A 22,888-nucleotide genomic window follows, 5' to 3' on the forward strand; every position below is an offset into this window, starting at 1 on the left:
CTGTACACTGAAGGACATTTAATATATGTTAGACCCACTATCCAACTTTATTAATTACAAAAAATCTGAAACTACTCTAAATGAATTTGTATAAAGCTGGCTTTGGTCTATACTATTTAAAGAGATTATTTTGTTTCTATGCCAGAAAACTTTTTTATATTGCAGGTGTATACTGAGTTCCAACTCATTTATTTGAATAGCTTTCTCTGAATTTAGAAACAGGCATTTTTGTTTTAAAAATTTTTACCAAATAGAAATCAGAACTAGTATTGGTATGAACAATAATAATGATTTTAAACATTTGTTCAAACAAGGGCACTAGCATAGTTTAGATGAATTTGGATGAGTTAGTCAAAACCTTCACAGACAACTGTATACATTTTCAAACCACTGTACAATGCAGCATAATGACCTCTTGCTATTGAGGGCTGAGGCTTAGAAAGAATATTACTTGTCAGAATTGTGATGATTTAACAGTGATGTGATATGGGAGAGTTCAGTGGGGAAGAAAAGTAAAGTCAGAACCAGAAATGAAAACTGTTAAAAATTTCTCAAATTCAACACTGCTTGAAAATTAAAGAGATAGAAGGCAGTGAATGGAATACAACTAGGAAAGAAAGATTAATGTCCCCCCCAGTCATTGATAAAAACCAAGAAGGGTAAAACCTGCAGGTTCAATCAAGGAGGAGATGAGAACTATGAAGTGTTTTAGGTTGGCCAGTATCTTTATGAGTCAGCAAGAAAAGATCAGTAAATAATTTGCCTCTTTTCACCGTTTATTTCTCAAACACAGGTGATGAAAAAGACAATTGTGGGACAGATTCTGATATGTTTATTTTTCTAAATTAAAACTATATTCAACATATGACCTGCCCTGTGAGATCATGAAAGATGAGAATCAAGGAAAAGGGTGGAATTTGGGTGGGGAGATTATTATTTCCCTCCTCTCTCCCTTTCTCTCTTTCCTTGCAGAATGGGGTAAGGAAGGCTCCAGGCTCCTCCTTTAATGTCCAGTGTGGTACTAGAATTATTTTTAACATTCAGCACAACATATCAGATTTTTCTCTACATTTTGCTTTGTATAACAAGTGTTACTTTAAAAAAATAAGATTTTAGGGCTTCCCTGGTGGCGCAGTGGTTGAGAGTTCGCCTGCCGATGCAGGAGACGCGGGTTCGTGCCCCGGTCTGGGAGGATCCCACGTGCCGCGGAGCAGCTGGGCCCGTGAGACATGGCCGCTGAGCCTGTGCGTCCGGAGCCTGTGCTCCACAACGGGAGAGGCCACAACAGGAGAGGCCCGCGTACCACAAAATAAATAAATAAATAAGATTTTACCCCCAAAAAAATCTGCTTAAAAGTGCTTCTATAAAGGACTGGCATACGGAAAAATTTAAGGCAGGATTGCATATACTTAATTATACTGAATAAGGATTCTTCAATTGAAATAATTATCAGGTTTAACTTGTACTTCTAGTGAAAAAAAATTGTTGGAATTGTGATTCTTAACATCTAGAGATGATAACCAACAACATCAGATGGTTTGGTTTAGAGGAACAAGAAAACAATTATACCAACATCATGTTTTGTTATTTGGGTTTACAATGGTCTGAATCAAATTCCTGAAAAACAGAAATTTACCAAAATGTATAAGCTAACTTTTTTCACTTATAAGGCAGGTATTAGCTGTCTCTCAATACCAGAGAAGCAAGGAATTCCACTTCAGTGTGACCTATTTATGCCTCTTAGATTCATCATATGCATTTTTTAATGACCTTGAACCAAAGGAAATGTAGAAACCTATTTGAAAAGCTGACATTAAGGTTGTGACACCAACCAAAACAACAAGAGAATCTAAAGTTAAACTGACACACAATCCCCAAATCAGTCTGTTACACTCCTAATTTAAAAAACAGTTACTATGTGAAATAGTGATGGCATGTCAGCCTCTGCTTTGAAACTCCTGAATTTTGTCATTTGGTGTTTGTGTCACAACCTTAATATTATTTAAATATACTTTTTAATATCTATTATTTAAAAAATATCTTTGAATTGAAGATACTCTAGCTTTGAAGAAGCCAACCTCAAAGCACTGCATGCCACTTTTATTAGAAGTGGTGCATAAAACATTTCCTGTTGACAAATCTAATTCATTAAAAGGTGAGATGGATGCATTTTAAAATAACTGGCTGGCATCATTATCTGCAACACCTTTTATAAATTATTCCTCTTTTCCCTTTTGACTGAACTTGTCACAGTTCCCTTTCAGCGTCTGAGTGTTATGCCTCATAGTCAATGCTTTCAACATGTTTAGACAAGTCATAAGTTAAACAAGCAGTGGTACTTTATTTTCTAGAAATGAGAAAGGGTAACTGAAATACAGATTATTTCAGTCAATTCACTGATTTTTAACTAAAGACAAGTAAAGTCAGTTAGTGGTGGTTTCATCTTACACAAAGGATTTAAAAATAAAGCTATACTGTTTGAGTAGAAGGGAGAATTTGAAAGAAAGGAACATAAAGAGAGATGCTGGCAGCCCTGCTGCACTATTGTGCAGAAGACTTAGTTTAAAATTGAATTGTGCTTCCCCTGACATCGGAGATCAGGCACATCATAAGGCTGACAGCTGGCTGGCACACTGCCTTCCTAAAGGAAAATGCTAACTGCATCTCTCTTAGAGGCCAAAGGAATAGAATTATAGAAGCTTTCAAGCAAACTGGGGAGGCAGAGTACAAATCATTTAAAATATGACAAAAACCATTTCTTACCTAATTTTGTTTCAGAAGACTATAAGAATGAGCTTGTCTTCTAATCCTAAGTAGGTGGTAAATTATTTCCTTATGAGTTGTCAGTAGAAGAGCTGCCCTTTAGTATCTTCAGCAGTTTTTTTCCACAAAATATACAAAGCACACCTATAAAATAATTAGATACAGCTTTATCACTGCCACATGGAGGGGGCATAGTCACAACATTAGTCATCTACATTGGCAATGACAGTACTATCATTGTTATAATATACAGACTTGATCCAAGAGATGCTGGAAACACATAAAGACATCCTGAAGTTGGGATACCTAAGAAAACCTTATCAACAAGATGATTCATAGATTATAGGCAAATGGATAATGGATGCACCTAGGAAAACGATATTCAAAACATCCCTTTTATTTTCATTGATTTTTCAAATGTTCCTAAAGAAACGTAGATCACAGAGAGTAAGGCATGGCTGCACCATATGAAACAAGCAATACCTTTCAATACAATTATGTTTTTCTTGTTTAATTGCCAGTTGCCCCAGAACTGTTAACTAAAACCATCTTTGGGGTTTCCCTGGTGGTCTAGTGGTTAAGACTCCATGCTTTCAATGCAGGGGGCTGGAGTTCAATCCCTGGTTGGGGATCTAAGATAATACATGCTGCGTGGCATGGCCAAAATATTAAAAAAAAAATTTTTTTAATTAAAAAGAATCTTTCCCAACTCTACCAGGTTATATTATTAAAGTAAATTCTGATTCAGTTGATTTGGGGTTGGGATCTGAGATTCTGTGTTTCTAACAACCTCCCAAGTCAAGTCACCAAAGAGGTGGGTCTGTGGTCTAAACATTCACTAGTAAGGTTCCACCAATCTATTTGACTTTCCCTGCACCAAAATACACTGTTGTTATTCTTATTTTGTGGCCCTTTGTCTTTCTATATTTTTAAATCTTTTGTCAACTATTCTCTCCTCCCTAACAAAATAGACAGTTAGGAATTTGATTGATCAAATTGGGCATATGTAAAATCTTGAGTTTCCCAAGCCATGTGTATTGTATATCATTCCATTTATTAAGGTCTTATTGTCACAAAATAATGCATTACTATTTTCCCCATGGGAGTTTTGCACATGTCTTGTTATGTCAGATGTATTCCCAGGAACTTCATATTTTGAATGTTAGTATAAATAATATCTCTTTGCAAGGGGTTTTTCATGTTTTGTTTATATATGTATGTATTTGTATAATTTTTGTATATTGATGTGTTTATCCAGGATATTTTCTAAACTCTTATTTTTTTTCTGTGGTTTTACATCATACATACATAATGAGTTTTACTTCTTCATTCTAAAATCTATACTTATTTCTTTATCTTGCCTTACTAAAAGAAAAAGAAAAGAAGTCAAATGATAAGTATATTACTTAATAGAAAAATCTATTTTATAATCTGTGATCAGCCAAAATGATCTCTTCATTAGGCTTAGGTCAACTAGAAAACTAATATGAAGAAGGTTCCAGATGCTTCTCTTGACATTTATTGATTGTTCTCATACTTCTTGACTTTCTCTGGTGTCTGATATGCAAGTGCTTAAACGTTACTAACATCCATTGTCCCAAGCTGACTTCCAGTTGATACTTCATCAGAAACAGACAAAAACCCTCATGGACAACTTGGCCAGTCTAGGAACTAAATTTGAGCAAAACAGGAAACAGAGGAATTATAACATGAGACATGGCTCAGTTCGGTCTAAGAACAAAGTGGAGATGCCCACACTAGGGAGCCATTACAGAGATACAACATATTACCTACACTACAGAGCTGAAATCACAAGATTTCATGGAAAACCCATAAATAACTGAAATTGCTTTCTTGATAACAATGTCAGCCTGTAGGGTGAATTGCGCTTCTTGATAGCTTTCAGCCAATCAGTTCGACCACAGGAAAACATTAAGACTTACTGTTCCACAAACTGTCAATTTTGTTAATATTGGTTACCTGAGGAAAGGTAAATGTGCTTGATGGTGGGATGGAGAATGGGGTAAAGAAAGAGAAAGATGCAGTAACTAAAATAATAATAACGATTACAATAATAATAATAATAATATAATCAATTGTTCTTCAAAAATGGGTTCAAAATCCACTAAAATAATAATCATGAAGAAATATAGTGATGCAGAAAATGCTGAAAAGGACAGATGAAAACAGGACCCATGCACACACGTACACATTACATTGCAACTGTTTAACAATATGTGCACAAAATTTTTGGTTAGGAAAATCAATAAGCATGTATTTTTCCCCTTCTCCTCTAGAGATTTCCTTAAAAAGATAAAAAAAAGGTGTGTGTTGGGGTGAGGGAACAGGATGTAAACTCACAAAAATGAAGAGACTGAGAGAGGCATCACTACAAATTTGTACAAGATAAGACAGATGAAAGAGCTTTCATGGTAAAAACAGGTTGGAAAAAGCAAAACTCTAGAATGTGTGCAGAGAATGCTGCAATTAAAGGAACGTCCTATATCATTGGCAGAAGTGTGGAGTAAGAAGTGAAGCTAAAGTATGCAATCAATTGACTGCCCGAGAAACACTGAATCTCCCTACCCTACCTTTTTGTACAGCAACTTCTTTTTTTTTTCTTCTCCGTAGTTAAATATCTGACTGTGAGTAAAAAAATAATAATAATAAAGTACATGGGAAAAGTGTTGTGTTTGAAGATATGAAATAACTATCTAGAAAATTAGGGATCAAAACAGATGGGAGGGAGGGGATTAGGAAAACATGGTGGAGTCGAAGGACTTGAGCTCACCTCCTCATATGAAAACACCAAACTCAAAACAAACTGTTGAACAACCACTGAAAAAAAGACTGAAACATACCAAAAAAGATATTCCACATCCAAAGACAAAGAAGCCACAACGAGGCAGTAGCAGGGGCACTTTCATCATATAATCAAATCCCATACCCGCTGGGTAGGCGAGCCACAAACTGGAAAATAATTATATCACAGAGGTTCTCCCACAGGAGTGAGAGTTCTGAGCCCCACACCAGGTTCCCCAGCCTGGGGGTCTGGCATCAGGAGGAAGAGCCCCCAGAGCATTTGGTATTGAAGGACAGTGGGCCTTGAGTGCAGTAGTTCCATAGGACTGGGGTAAAAAGAGACTCCACTCATGGAGGGCACACACAAAGTTTCATGTGCTCTGGAACCCAGGGCAAAGCAGTGACTCCATAGGAGCCAGGGCCAGACCTACCTGCAGGTCTTGGAGGGTCTCCTGGGGAGGTGGGGGTCGGCTGTGGCTCACTGTGGAGATAAGGACACTGATAGCAGAGGCCCCAGGGAATATTTAGCGTGAGCACTCCTGGACATTGCCATTTTGGCACTGAGACCTGGCCCCATCCAACAGCTTGCAGGCTCTAGTGCTGGGATGCCCCCGGCCAAACAACCAACAATGTGGGAACACAGCCCCACCCATTAGCAGACAGGGTGCCTAAAGTCATCCTGAGCCCACAGCTGCCTCTAAACACATACCTTGACATGGCCCTGGCCTTCAGAGGTAAAGACCCAGCTCCATCCACCAGTGGGCAGGTATCGGTCCCACCCACAAGGAAGCCTGCACAAGCACCTCAACCAACCTCACCCACCAGGGAGCAGACACCAGACACAAGAGGAGCTACAATCCTGCAGCCTGTGGAACAGAGAACACAAACGCAGAAAACTAGAGGAAGGGAAGAAAAAGAACTACAAAAACAAATCCAAGACAATTAACAAAATGGCAAAGAGAACATATATATCGATAACTACCTTAAATGTAAATAGATTAAATGTTCTAACCAAAAGACAAAGACTGGCTGAATGGATACAAAAACAAGACCCATTTATATGTTGTCTACAAGAGACCCACTTCAAATCTAGGAACACATACAGACTAAAAGTCAGGGGATGGAAAAAGATATTACATGCAAATGGAAATCAAAAGAAAGCTGGAGTGGGATAGTCATATCAGACAAAATAGATTTTAAAATACTGTAAACAAAAGACAAAGAAAGACACTACATAATGATAAACGGATCAATCGAAGAAGAAGATATAACAATTGTAAATATACATGCGCCCAACATAGGAGCACCTCAATATATAAGGCAAATGCTAATAGCCATAAAAAGAGAAATTGACAGTAACACAACGAAGGTGGGGGACTTTAGCTCCCCACTTACATCAATGGACAGAACATCCATAAAGAAAATCAATAAGGAAACACAGGCCTTAAATGACACATTAGACCAGATGGACTTCATTGATATTTATACAACATTCCACCCACCCAAGTACACGTGGAACATTCTCCAGGATAGATCACATGTTGGGCCACAAAGCAAGCCTCGGTGAATTTAAGAAAACTGAAATCATACCAAGCAACTTTTCCGACCACAACACTATGAGATTAGAAATCAAATACAAGAAAAAAACTGTAAAAAACACAAACACATGGAGATTAAACAATATGTTACTAAACAACCAATGGATCACTGAATAAATCAGAGGAAATGAAAAATATACCTAGACACAAATGAAAGAGAAAACACAATGATCCATAACCTAGGGTACACAGCAAAAGCAGTTCTAAGAGAGAAGTTTACAGTGATACAATCTTACCTCAGGAAATAAGAAAAATCTCAAACAACCAAACCTTACACCTAAACCAACTAAAGAAAGAAGAACAAATAAAACCCAGTTAGTAGAAGGAGAGAAATCATAAAGATCAGAGCAGAGATAAATGAAATAAAGATGAAGAAAACAATAGAAAAGATCAATGAAACTAAAAGCTGATTCTGTGAAAAGATAAACAAAATTTATAAACCTTTAGCCAGAAAAAAAAGGAGCAGGCTCAAATCAAAATTAGAAATGAAAAAGAAGTTACAACTGACACCACAGAAATACATACAAAGGATGACAGAGATTACTACAGGCAACTATATGCCAATAAAATGGACAACCTGGAAGAAATGGATAAATTCTTTTTTAAAAAATTTTATTTATTTTAATTATTTATTTTTGGTTGTGCCAGGTCTTAGTTGCAGCCAGTGGGTTCCTTAGTTGCAGCCAGCGGGCTCCTTAGTTGTGGCAAGCACACTCTTTTAGTTGCGGCATGCATGTGGAATCTAGTTCCCTGACCAGGGATTGAACGCTCGTTCCCTGCATTGGGAGGCGAATTCTTAACCAGCACACCACCAGGGAAGTCCCTGGATGAATTCTTAAAAGGTACAATCTTCCAAGACTCAACCTGGAAGAAAGAGAAAATATGAACAAACCAATCACAAGTACTGAAATTGAAACTGTGATTTAAAAACTTGCAACAAACAAAAGTCCAGGACCAGATGGCTACACAGACGAATTCTATCAAACGTTTAGAGAAGAGTTAACACTTATCCTTCTGAAACTATTCCAAAAAATTGCAGAGGGAGGAACACTTTCAAACTCATTCTATGAGGCCACCATCATGCTGATATGAAAACCAGACAAAGATACCACAAAAAAAGAAAACTAGAGGCCAATATCACTGATGAACATAGATGCAAAAATCCTCAACAAAATGCTAGCAAATCAAAACCAACAATATATTAAAAAGAAACACCATGATGAAGTGGGATTTATCCCAGGGATGCAAGGATTCTTCAACATAGACAAATCAATCAATGTGATACACCGTATTAACAAACTGAAGAATAAAAACCACATGATCATCTTAATAGATGCAGGAAAAGCTTTTGACAAAATTCAACACCCATTTATTATAAAACTCAACAGAAACTGGGCACACAGGGAAACTACCTCAACATAATAAAGGCCATATATGATAAACACCATACTCAACAAGGAAAAGCTGAAAGATCAGGAGCAAGACAAGGATGTCCCCTCTCTCCACTTTTATTCAACATAGTTTTGCAAGTCCTAGCCATGCCAATCAGAGAAGAAAAAGAAATTAAAAGAAGCCAAATAGGAAAAGATGAAGTAAACCCAGCACTGTTTGCAGATGACATGATTCTATACACAGAAAATCCTAAAGATGCTACCAGAAAACTTCTAGGGCTCATCAGTGAATTTGGTAAAATTGCAGGATAAAAAATTAACACATAGAAATCTCTTGCATTTCTATACACTAACAACAAAAGATCAGAAAGAGAAATTAAGCAAACGATCCCAATTACTATCACATCAAAAACAATAAAATACGTCGGAATAAATCTACCTAAGGAGGCAAAAAACCTATACTCTGTAAACTATAAGAGACTGATGAAAGAAATCAGAAATGACACAAACAGATGGAAAGGTATACCATGTTCCTGGATTGGAAGAATCAATATTTTCAAAATGACTATACTACCCAAGGCAATCTATATATTCAGTGCCATCCCTATCAAATTACCAATGGCATTTTTCACAAAACTAGAACAAAATATTTTTAAATTTGTATGGAAACACAAAACATAAAGCAATCCTGAGCAAGAAAAATGGAGCTGGAGGAATCAGGTTCCCTGACTCAGACCATACTCAAAGCTACAGTAATCAAAACAGTATGGTACTGGCACAAAAACAGAAATATAGATCAATGGAACAGGATAGAAAGCCCAGAAATAAACCCATGCACCTATGGTTCATTACTCTATGACAATGGAGGCAAGAATATACAGTGGAGAAAAGACAGTCTCTTTAGTAAGTGGTGCTGGGAAAACTGGACAACTGCATGGCAAAGAATGAAATTAGAACATTCTTTAACACCATACACAAAAATAAACTCAAAATGGATTAAAGACCTAAGTGTAAGACTGGATACTATAAAACTCTTAGAGGAAAACATAGGCAGACCACTCTTTGACATAAATTGTAGCAATATCTTTTTGGATCTACCTCCTAGAGTAATGAATATAAAAACAAACAAAAAAACCCAAATGGGAACTAATTAAACTTAAAAGCTTTTGCTCAGCAAAGAAAACCATACTCAAAATGAAAAGACAACCCACAAAATGGGAGAAAATATTTGCAAACGAAGCAACCAAAAAGGGATTAGTCTCCAAAATATACAAGCAGCTCATGTAGCTCAATATCAAAAAAAACCAAATAACCCAATCAAAAAATGGGCAGATCTAAATAGACATTTCTCCAAAGACATACAGGTGGCCAAAAAGCACAAGAAAAGTTGCTCAGGGCTTCCCTGGTGGCGCAGTGGTTGAGAGTCTGCCTGCTGATGCAGGGGACACGGGTTCGTGCCCTGGTACAGGAAGATCCCACATGCCACAGAGCGGCTGGGCCCGTGAGTCATGGCCTCTGAGCCTGCGCATCCGGAGCCTGTGCTCCGCAACGGGAGAGGCCACAACAGTGAGAGGCCCACGTACCGCAAAAAAAAAAAAAAGTTGCTCAACATTGCTAATTATTAGCAAAATGCAAATCAAAACTACAATAAGGTATCACCTCACACAGGTCAGAATGGCCGTCATCAAAAAGTCTACAAACAATAAACGCTGGAGAGGGTGTGGAGAAAAGGGAACCCACCTACACTGTTGGTGGGAATGTAAACTGGTACAACCACTATGTAGAACGTATGGAGGTTCCTTAAAAAACTTAAAATAGAACTACCATATGATTCAGCAATCCCACTCCTGGGCATATATTCAAATAAAACTCTAATTCAAAAAGATACATACACCCCTGTGTTCATAGCAGCACTATTCACAATAAGCAAGACATGGAAGCCACCTAAATGCCCATTGATAGAGGAATGCATAAAGAAGAGGTGGTACATATACACAATGGAATATTACTGAGCCATAAAAAAGAATGAAATAATGCCATTTGCAGCAACACGGATGGACCTAGAGATTATTATACTAAGTGAAGTAAGTCAGACAGAGAAAGACAAATACCATACGATATCACTTATATGTGGAATCTAAAAAAATGATATATGAACTTATTTATAAAACAGCAACAGACTCGCAGACTTCGAAAACAAATTTATGGTTACCAAAGGGGAAAGGTGTGGGGGGAATAAATTAGGAGTTTGGGATTAACATATACACACTACTACATATAAAATAGAAAACTAGGAGAGATAGCATGGGTTCCCCAAAGAAAAGTCTGTCTCATTCTGGCCTTTAGCTGACTTCCATCATAATCATGGTAACCCACCTATTCACTCTAAAGTAAACTGTACCAGTCAAATCAGTGCCAACCAAATATAGTTTCTAGGCAGCTTTTTTATTTTCTTCTTTCATATTATGAATGCACAGTCAAGGACAATTGGGTATTTGAAGAAAATCATTTTCTTTTTCACATTTGAAACCAATGTAAAACAATAATTAGCCCCCAAAGAAAATGGAGATAAGTCCATTAATAGAACATGTAAATTTTCCATCATCCTAAGAGAGTAAAGAAAAAAATGTACACATAATACAAGACCAGAAGCAGGACATCCAGCTATGGCTGAGTACAATCAGTAAATACTCTTCCAAAAAAGAAACTAAAGAGGTAGACAAAATTGACAAATACAACCATTTTAGTCACCTAGAAATAGACCAAAGGAAGATAACAATTTGAAAAGCATTTATATTTGAAAAACTATTCATCTTTAGATAGGAAAACTAGGACCCTCTGGTATTCTAACCTAGAGCTACCCTTATCAACATCAATCACAACTCAGTGAGTACAGAAGTTCTTCCATGGTGGGGAAGGTCGTTAGAACCAGAAACATCTCTGATGTGGTCAAAGGGGGCTCACTGGTACTTGAGTGGTGGGTGATGCCCACCCCCAGCAGTGTTTCAGTGGAAGTGATGGCCTTAAAAAAGTGAGCAAGAAAGGAGAGTCAACAGCTCAATTAAGCCAAGGTTATGTTCACACTTGGGGCAAGGGTACTCTTGGCTATGGCTGAGAGTATGTACAATGGAGGCCTGAGAGGAACAAAGCTAGCCACACATTCCTGAGGCTGAACAATCACATGCACAGAGGAAACGTGAAAGAGCTTAGCAGAAAGCAAAATCTGGGCACACATGAAAACAATGTAAACTTTAAATATATTCCTCTATCAATACAGAGATCCATGAGCACATGACAGATGACTTACTGAATTGAAGTGTTTGCACACATCCACTATCCAACCATCAGCTTATCATTTAAGCTTCACAGACACAGAGGCAAGTCCTAGGAAGCCAAATGTAAAACTCATAACAAGAATCTCAAAAAAAAAAAAAGTCAGTGGCCACTTATCACAAGGGAGGTAGGTGTTACTGACTTAGTTTAGGCAATTTACTAAACAAGGAAACAAGCAAATAAACAAAGCAACAACAGGGAGGAAAAAAATTCAGAACCCAGAATTGCTACAATATATGATCTAAAATATCCAGTTTTCAGCAAGAAATTATGAGACATGCAAATAAATAGGGAAAAAGCAGCCAATAGAAACTGAGCATCCCTGGATGTTGAATTTCAATGAAGACTTTAAAGCAGATATTATAAGTACATTCCATGAACCGAAGGTGACCATATTTAAAGAATAAAAGGAAAGTATGGCAATGATGAATAAAAAATGTAAGAGATTCACAATAAGGAGAAAGAAATTTTTAAAAAGAATCAAATGGAAATTTTGTACTTGAAAAGTGTATTAAATGGAAAGACACTATAGGAACTTGACAGCAGATTCAAGATGATCTGAAGAAAGAATTACTGAATTTAAAGTAGATGAATATGAGGTAACTTTCCTCAACATAATAAAGGCCATATACGACAAACCCACAGCCAACATCGTCCTCAATGGTGAAAAACTGAAGCCATTGCCACTGAGATCAAGAACAAGTCAAGGCTGCCCACTCTCACCACTCTTATTCAACATAGTTTTGGAAGTTTTAGCCACAGCAATCAGAGAAGAAAAGGAAATAAAAGGAATCCAAATCGGAAAAGAAGAAGTAAAGCTGTCACTGTTTGCAGATGACACGATACTATACACAGAGAATCCTAAAGATGCTACCAGAAAACTACTAGAGCTAATCAATGAATTTGGTAAAGTAGCAGGATACAAAATTAATGCACAGAAATCTCTGGCATTCCTGTACACTAATGATGAAAAATCTGAAAGTGAAATCAAGAAAACACTCCCATTTACCATTGCAACAAAAAGAATAAAATATCTAGGAATAAACCTACCTAAGGAGACAAAAGACCTGTATGCAGAAAATTATAAGACACTGATGAAAGAAATTAAAGGTGATACAAATAGATGGAGAGATATACCATGTTCCTGGATTGGAAGAATCAATATTGTGACAATGCCTCTACTACCCAATGCAATCTACAGGTTCAATGCAATCCCTATCAAACTACCACTGGCATTTTTCACAGAACTAGAACAAAAATTTTCAAAATTTCTTTGGAAAAACAAAAGACCCCGAATAGCCAAAGCAATCTTGAGAACGAAAAAGGGAACTGGAGGAATCAGGCTCCTTGACTTCAGACTATACTACAAAGCTACAGTAATCAAGACAGTATGGTACTGGCACAAAAACAGAAAGATAGATCAATGGAACAGGATAGAAAGCCCAGAGATAAACCCACGCACATATGGTCACTTTATCTTTGATAAAGGAGGCAGGAATGTACAGTGGAGAAAGGACAGCCTCTTCAGTGAGTGGTGCTCGGAAAACTGGACAGAGACATGTAAAAATATGAGATTAGATCACTGCCTAACACCATACACAAAAATAAGTTCAAAATGGATTAAAGACCTAAGTGTAAGGCCAGAGACTATAAAACCCTTAGAGGAAAACATAGGCAGAACAATCTATGACATAAATCACAGCAAGATCCTTTTGGACCCACCTCCTAGAGAAATGGAAATAAAAACAAAGATAAACAAATGGGACCTAATGAAACTTCAAAGCTTTTGCACAGCAAAGGAAACCATAAACAAGACCAAAAGACAACCCTCAGAATGGGAGAAAATATTTGCAAATGAAGTAACTGACAAAGGATTAATCTCCAAAATTTATAAGCAGCTCATGCAGCTCAATAGCAAAAAAACAAACAACCCAATCCAAAAATGGGCAGAAGACTTAAATAGGCATTTCTCCAAAGATGATATACAGACTGCCAACAAACACATGAAAGAATGCTCAACATCATTAATCATTAGAGAAATGCAAATCAAAACTACAATGAGATATCATCTCACACCAGTCAGAATGGCCATCATCAAGAAATCTAGAAACAATAAATGCTAGAGAGGGTGTGGAGAAAAGGGAACACTGTTGCACTGATGGTGGGAATGTGAATTGGTACAGCCACTGTGGAGAACAGTATGGAGGTTCCTTAAAAAACTAAAAATAGACTACCATATGACCCAGCAATCCCACTACTAGGCATATACCCTGAGAAAACCATAATTCAAAAAGAGTCATGTACCAAAATGTTCATTGCAGCTCTATTCACAATAGCCCGGAGATGGAAACAACCTAAGTGTCCATATCGGATGAATGAATAAAGAAGATGTGCCACATATATACAATGGAATATTACTCAGCCATAAAAAGAAATGAAACTGAGCTATTTGTAATGAGGTGGATAGACCTAGAGTCTGTCATACAGAGCGAAGTAAGTCAGAAAGAGAAAGACAAATACTGTATGCTAACACATATATATGGAATTTAAGAAAAACAAAATGCCATGAAGAACCTAGGGATAAAACAGGAATAAAGACACAGACCTACTAGAGAATGGACTTGAGGATATGGGGAGGGGGAATGGTAAGCTGTGACAAAGCGAGAGAGAGGCATGGACATATATACACTACCAAACGTAAGGTAGATAGCTATTGGGAAGCAGCCGCATAGCACAGGGAGATCAGCTCGGTGCTTTGTGACCACCTGGAGGGGTGGGATAGGGAGGGTGGGAGGGAGGCAGATGCAAGAGGGAAGGGATGTGGGAACAGATGTATATGTATAACTGATTCACTTTGTTATAAAGCAGAACCTAATAAAAAAAAAAAAGAAAATTAGAGACAAAGAGAAGAAAGTGTCATGAGAAGCTCCTAGCCTCTCTCAGTGCATTTTATTAGGTTATATCTGAAAGACTGGGCTGTGAGAAACAGTTCAAGTAAAAAAAATAATAATAATAAAATAAAATAGATAAACTAAAATAAAATAAATGAATATAAATTATCCAATCTGAAGAACAGAGAGAAAAAATAATTTAAAAAATGAACAGGACTTCCCTCATGGTGCAGTGGTTAGCCAATGCAGGGGACACAGGTTCAAGCCTTGGTCCGGGAAGATCCCACATGCCGCGGATCAACTAAGCCGGTGCACCACAACTACTGAGCCTGTGCTCCAGAGCCCATGAGCCACAACTACTGAGCCTGAGTGCCACAACTACTGAAGCCCGTGTACCTAGATCCCGTGCTCCGCAACAAGAGAAGCCATCACAATGAGAAGCCCGCGCATCGCGAAGAAGAGTAGCCCCTGTTCGCCTCAACTACAGAGAGCCCGTGTGCAGCAATGAAGACCTGGTGCAGCCAAAACTAAATAAATTAAATAAATAAAAATTTTAAAAAAAGAACAAAGACTCAGACAGTTTGGAAAATCACAACTATATCAAAAACCATGTAATGAGTATCCCAGAAGGAATAGAATCAGAAAAAGGGATAGAAAAAAATACATGAAGAAATAAAGGATAAAAACATACCAAATTTGATGAAAAACATTCACCTACTCATCAAAGAAATTCAACAGACCCCACGCAGGACAATATAAAGAGATGGATATTTCAACATAACCTAATCAAATTATTGGTCAACAAAGACAAAAAGAAAATCTTAAAAGCAGCAAGAGAAAAGTAAATCATCACATATAGGTGAGCATCAATGAAACAATGGAGGCCAGAAGTCAGTGGAATGAGAAATTCAAAATGCTGAAAGAAAAAAATACTGTCCACTGATTATCCTATATCAAGAATAACTACGCTGTAAAGCAATTATACTGCAACAAAGATGTTAAAAAAAATTAAAAAAATAAAACTGGAGATGAATAAGGTAGAGGAAAAAAAAAATAGCTTTCGGCTTCCCTGGTGGCACAGTAGTTGAGAATTCGCTGGCCAATGCAGGGTACACAGGTTTGAGCCCTGGTCTGGGAAGAACTCACATGCCGAAGACCAACTAAACCTGTGTGCCACAACTGCTGAGCCTGAGCTCTAGAGCCCGTGAGCCACAACTACTGAGCCCGTGTGCCACAACTATGAAGCCCACATGCCTAGAGCCTGTGCTCCGCAACAAGAGGAGCCACCGCAATGAGAAGCCCGTGCACCACAACGAAGAGTAGCCCCCACTCACCGCAATTAGAGAAAGCCTGCGTGCAGCAATGAAGATGCAGTGTAGCCAAAAATAAAATAAATTAATTAATTTTTAGAAAAAGAATAACTACCTTTAAATTGAGGCAAAATAGAGCCATCACTTTTAACACTGAATAAATAAAGATTGAGAATTTGTTGTTAGCAGATGGGTCTTAAAAAAATATTAAGGGAAATCCTTCAAGCTGCAAGGAATTGACACCAGATGGTAATTTAAATCCAAAGTAAGAAATAAAGAGCTCCAGAAATGGTAAATATGTGGGCTAATATAAAAGGGTCTATAAAATATTATCTCTTTTTTTTTTTTTTTTGCGGTACGCAGTCCTCTCACTGTGGTGGCCTCTCCCGCTGCGGATCACAGGCTCCGGATGTGCAGGCTCAGCGGCCATGGCTCACGGGCCCAGCCACTCTATGGCATGTGGGATCCTCCCAGACTGGGGCACAAACCCGTGTCCCCTGCATCAGCAGGCGGACTCTCAACCACTGCGCCACCAGGGAAGCCCTATCTCATTTCTTTTAATTGAACTCTTTAAAAGACATAGATTGCATAAAGCAATAACTATAGTAATGCATTGATTATTTTAAAACATGTAGAGATGTAACACATATGACAATAATAGCAGAAAGGACAGGAAGGAATAAAACTATGCTGAAACAAAATCTCCATATTTTATCAAAATTAAGTCGGTATTAACTGGTTACATTAAGCTGGCTGTGGTAAGTTAAGATGTATACTATGTTCTCTAGTGCAAACACTAAGAAAATTATTTAAAAGGTAAAGTTTCACTAGAAATTAAATTATGACAATATTAAAAATATTTATCTAATACCAAAGAAGGCAACCAAGGTAGAAGAAAGAAATAAAAGAGACAAGAGTCATATAAAAACAAAGCAATATGGAAAATGTAAACGTGATCATGCTAATAAGTACATTAAATATGAAAGGTCTAAACACCTCAATCCAAAGGCAGGAATTGTTAGATTAGATAAAAATGCAAGAGGCAGCCATGTGTCATCTATACAAGACATATTTTACATTCAAAGACAATAAATAGATTAAAAGTTAAAAGACGGAAAAGATATGCCATACAATAGCTGGAGTTACTGTACTAATATTAAACAAAATAGGCTTCAAGAAATAGTACTTGAGGGGACTTCCCTGGTGGCCCAGTGGGTAAGATTTTGTGCTCCCAATGCAGGGGGCCCCAGCTCCATCCCTGATCGGGGAACTAGATCCCACATGCATGCCTCAACTAAGAGTCTGCATGCTGCAACTAAGAATTTTGCATGCCACAACTAAGAAGTTTGTATGATGCAATTAAAGACCCAGCATGCCGCAACTAAGACACGGCACAGCCAAAATAAATTAATTAATTTTAAAAAAAGAAATAGTATTTGAGAAAAACAGATATAAAAGGGTCAATACATCAAAAAGATATAATATTTACAAATATATATGCACCTAAAACAGGGCCTCAAAGTCAATGGAGCAAAAAATGACAGAATTCAAAGAAGAAATTGACTATTTGAGAATTATAATTAGATATTTCAATCCTCTGCACTCAATAATTGATGGAATTAAACAGAAAATCAGCAAGAGTACAGAAGATCTGAATGCTGTCAACCTATTCAACCTAACTCCCATATACAGACTACTCCACTCAATGATGGCAGAATATACTTTTTTTTTTCAAATGCCAAAAAATTTTTTCAAAAATAGATCATATTCTAGGTCATAAAACAAGTCTCAATAAATTTAAAAGTAATGAGGTCATAGGAAGTAATAAGATCATGTTCTATGAGTATAACAAAATTAAATCAGAAATCAATAGCATTAAAAATTTTGGAAAATTCCCAATATTTGGAAGTTAAAGAACATATTTTTAAATAACAACAAGTCATAAAAAGAATCACAGGGGATATTAGAAAATATTTTTTACTGAACGATAGTGGAAACACAATATGTCACATTTTATGGGATACATAAAAAGCTATAGAAGGAAATCTATAGCTTTAAACACATATCAAAAAAGAAGAAAGGTGTAGAAGAAGTACCTCAAGATTCAATCTTAGGACACTAGAAAAAAAGAGCAAACCACATGCAAAGCAAGAAGAAAGGCAACATGAAGGATTACAGCAGAAATAAATGATACAGAAAAGAGAAAAGCAATAGACAATAAAAACAAAAGTTGGTTTTTGAAAATATTAACAAAATTGCAAATGCTTAGCTAGACTGATCAAGAGAAAAAGAAAAAGGGCAGAAATTACCAAAATAATGAATGAAAAATATATCACTACTGGTCATACAGAAATCGAAAAGATTATAAGATAACACAATGAACAACTTGATGCCAAAAAGTAGACACACACGGTGCTTTGTGACCTCCTGGAGGGGTGGGATGGGGAGGGTGGGAGGGAGGGAGATGCATGAGGGAAGGGATGTGGGAACAGATGTATATTTATGATTTATTCACTTTGTTATAAAGCAGAAACTAATAAAAAAAAAGTAGACACACAGATGAAATGGACACATTTTTAGAAAGACATAAATGACCAAAACCAAATCAAGAAAAACTGTAAAAACTGAACAGATCTAAAACAAGTGAAGAAATTGAATTAGTAATTCAAAATCTTCCCACAAGGAAAAGCAAAGACCCAAGGTCTTCACTGGTGAATTCTATACAAAAAAAAAAAAAAAACAAAACCAACATTTCACAAACTCTTTTAGAAAACAGAGGAAAGAAACCTTGCTAACTCATTCTATGATGACAGTATTACCCTGAAAACAAAGCCAAACAAACATATCAGAAGAAAATAAAACTGTAGACGAAATGCCTATATTGAAAAAGAAAGATCTAAAATCACTACCATAACCATCAACCTTAAGAAACTAGAAAAAGAAGAGCAAGCTAAACCTAAAGCAAGCAGAAGGAAGAAAACATTGCACGCATGCACACACACACACAAAAGAGAGGTAAGATTGAAATTGCAAAAATTAGGAATGAAAGGAGGAACACTATTACTGACCTTACAGAAATAAAGAGATTAGAAGGGGATACAATATACAGTTGTACATCATTAAATTTTATAACCTAGATGAAACAGACAAATTCCCAAAAAGACACAAAGTACTGAAATAACTGGAGACTAAAAAATATGAAAAGACCTATAACAAAAAAGCAGATTGAATTAATGATCAAAAAATTTTTCACAAAGACAAACCCAGATCAGATGGTTTCATTGGTTAATTCTACCAGAAATCAACACCAATCCTTCACAAACTCTCCCAAAAACAGAACCTCATTCTCTAAGGCCAGTATTACCTTGATACTAAAACCAGACAAAAACATTACAAGAAAAGAAAACTATAGACCAATATTCCTTATGAATATATAGGCTAAAATACTCAACAAACTATTAACAAATTGAATCCAGCAACATATAAAAAGCATTTTACACCATGACTAAGTGGCATTTATCCCAGGAGTGTAAGGTTGAATCAACACAGGAAAATGAACCAATGTAATATACCTCATTAATAGAATATAGGACAAAAACTACATGATGATCTAAATAGATGCAGAGAAGAATGTGTGAAAATCCAACACCCTTTCATGATTAAAAAAAACTCAACAAACCAGGAGTAGAAGGGAATTTCATCAACTTGATAAAAGACATTTACATAAAACCCACAACTAACTTCATACTTAATGGTGAAAGACTGAAAGCTTTGCCCTTAAGATCAGGAACAAGACAAGTGTGTCCGTTTTTAACCCTTCTGTTCAATATTGTACTGGAAGTTCTAGCCAGGACAATTAGGCAAGAAAAGTAAATACAAGGCATCTAGACTGGAAAGGAAGAAGTAAAACTATCTCTTCTTATAGATGACATGATCTTGTATGTAGAAAGTCCTAAGGAATTCTAAAACAAACCAAAAACTCAAACTAGTGGAGCTAATAAATACATTCAACAAAGTTTGCAGAAAATAAGATTAATAAACAGAAACAAATTATATTTAATATGCTAGCAATTAACAATTTTAAAATGAAATTAGGAAAGAAATTCCATTTACAATAGCATCAAATAGAATAAAATATTCAGGAAAACATTTAACAAAAGAAGTGCAAGACCTATCCACTGAAAGATCTAAATACATGAAAAGTCCATTGCTTATGGACTGAAAGATTTAATATTGTTAAAGTGGCAATACTTCTAAAATTAATCTGCAGATTCAATGCAATCTCTATCAAAATCCCAGCTGCCTATTAACAAACTGATCTTAAAATTCATATGGAAATGCAAGAGACAGTCAAAAAAATCTTGAAACAGAAGAATGGAGTTAGAGAACTCGCATTTCCTACTTTTCAAAACTTACTACAGAGCTGCAGTAATCAAGACTGTGTGACAGGATAGGCATAAAGATAGACATGTAATCAATGGAATCGAATAGAGAGTCCAAAAATAAACCCATACAAAGTTCAATTGATTTTTGATACGGGATTCAAGAAAATTCAATAGGGAAAGATTGTCTTCTCAAGCAAAGTTGCTGAGACAACTGAATACCAACATGCAAAAGAATGAAGTCGAACTCCTTCATCTAAAGACATACAAAAGTTTACTCAAAATCGATCAATGACCTAAACACAAGTGATAAAATACATACAATTTTTAGAAGAAATCACAGGTGTAAAATCAAAAACATTTGTTCTTCAAAGGATGACATCAATAAAGTGAAAAAACCTACGTGAAAAAACAACCTACTGAGTGGGAGAAAATATTTGCAAATCAAGTATCTGATAAGGAGATAGTATCCCCAAATCTATACAGAACTATTACAGCTCAACAACAAAATGACAAGTAATTCAATTTAAAAATGACAAAGGGGGACTTCCCTGATGGTCCAGTGGTAAAGAATCCGCCTTCCAATGCAGGGGACGTGAGTGCAATCCCTGGTCGGGGAACTAAGATCCCATATGCCACGGGGCAACAAAGCCCATGCACCACAACTACTGAGCTCATGTGCCTCAACTAGAGTCCATAGGCCGCAAACTACAGAGCCCACGCTCTCTGGAGCCCACGTCAAAACTAGGCAAGAGAAAACCCTCACTCCACAACTAGAGAGAAGCCCGCGCACCGCAAGGAGGAGCCTGCCTGCCGCAACAAGCGCCATAATAAAACATCCCACATGCTTCAACAAAGACCCCATGCAGCCAAATAAATAAATAATAAATAAATAAACATTGTTTTAAAAAATAACAAAAGATTTGAATAGACATATGTCCAAAGGAGACAGACAAATGGCCAATAAGTACACGAAAGGATGCTGAGCATCATTAACTTTCAGATAAATACAAATTGAGACCACGTAAGATACCACTTCACAACTCACTAGAATGGCTATAATCAAAAGACAGACACTAACATGTTTTGGGGAGGATGTGGAAAAACTGAAACCATCACACACTGCTAGTGGGATTGTAAAGGTCTCCCTCCCCCACCCCTCTCAGTGGGGTATTTCATTTGCATTTTGCATTTTGTGATTATTTTTGTGATCTCTCCCACTACACTGAAGCATTTGAGACTAGGAATAGGTCTCTTTCCCTCACTCGAGTATATCAGTTAGAGCAACTGTCTTTCTGTGCTATCTGCAATCACTGATTTGCTTACCTCTCTCAACCACTAGACTATAATCTTCTTAAGAGAGACACTGTGCTTTCTTTATTTTTGCATCCTAGTACTTAGCCTAGTAGTTAACACACAGGAAGTACAAAAGAAAAAATTAAACAAGAGATTCCAAAGTATGGTACACAGATCCCTGGTGGAGACCCAATATTCTTACAGAAGGTTCACAAGGTAAAAACTATTTTCATAGTAATAAGACATTACAAGCCATTTCAATACATTGACATTTGTACTAAATGCAAAAGCAACAAGGCCCTAGCACAAATTATAATCCCCAAACTGTGTTAGTTTTACTAGTTTTCTATTGCTACTGTAATAAGTTGCCACAAATTTATTGTCATAAAGCCACAAAAATTTATTATCTTACAGTTCTCCTGGTTAAAGACCATTTCAGGGTCTCATTAGGCTAAAACCAAATGCTCAGCAGTTGCATTCCTTTCTGGAGGCTATGAAGAGAATCCCTTGTTTCCTTGCATTTTTTAGCTTCTAGAGGCTGCTCTCTCATTCCTTGGCTGGTGGCCCACTTCCCCCATTTTCTAGCTAGCTATGTGAGTCCTTTTCATATTTCATCACTCTGAATTGCTCTTCTGCCTCCTTCTTCCACTTTTGAGAACCACTGTAATTACACTGCACCCATTCAGATAATCCAGGATAATCTGAATATTTTAAAGCAAACTGACTATCAAATTTAAGTCCCCTTTGCTATATAACATAACATAGTCACAGGTTCTAGGGATTATGATGTATGCGTTTCTGGGGGCCATTCTCCTGCCTACCCCTGTAGTCACATTTTTCACCATCACACAGTTAAAATAAAAAATAATGGCAGGTTCACTTAAAAATGTCCTCGATGAGGCACTAAAAATTAGTAATTTTATTAACTCAACCTTTGAATACACCACACATTTGCTCAAAATTAATCAAATTGAGTTGTCATTTCAAGGAAAATATTAGACAGTATTTGTTGCCAATGATAAAATTAGAGCTTTTAAAGCAAAAACAAAGATCTTGGAAAATTCATGTACTTGCAGATGGACAGTTTTGCAATATTTTAAGGTTTTCCTGAGGAAATTACTG

General features: G+C 36.7%; 1 protein-coding gene across 3 annotated transcripts in view; it reads right to left on the bottom strand.

Moving 5' to 3' along the window:
- The window catches only part of KIAA0825, a 407,300-nt gene that overhangs the window by 366,689 nt on the left and 17,723 nt on the right, over positions 1-22,888 (bottom strand). For all 3 annotated transcript variants that reach the window (XM_081233566.1, XM_081233568.1, XM_081233567.1), the window contains exon 2: positions 2,764-2,907. The gene's annotated coding sequence lies outside the window, so the exon portion shown is untranslated. The remainder of the gene's footprint in view (positions 1-2,763; positions 2,908-22,888) is intronic.

This window comes from Mesoplodon bidens, assembly GCF_964165515.1.
Source record: "Mesoplodon bidens genome assembly, chromosome: 4".
Lineage (NCBI taxonomy): Eukaryota > Metazoa > Chordata > Mammalia > Artiodactyla > Ziphiidae > Mesoplodon > Mesoplodon bidens.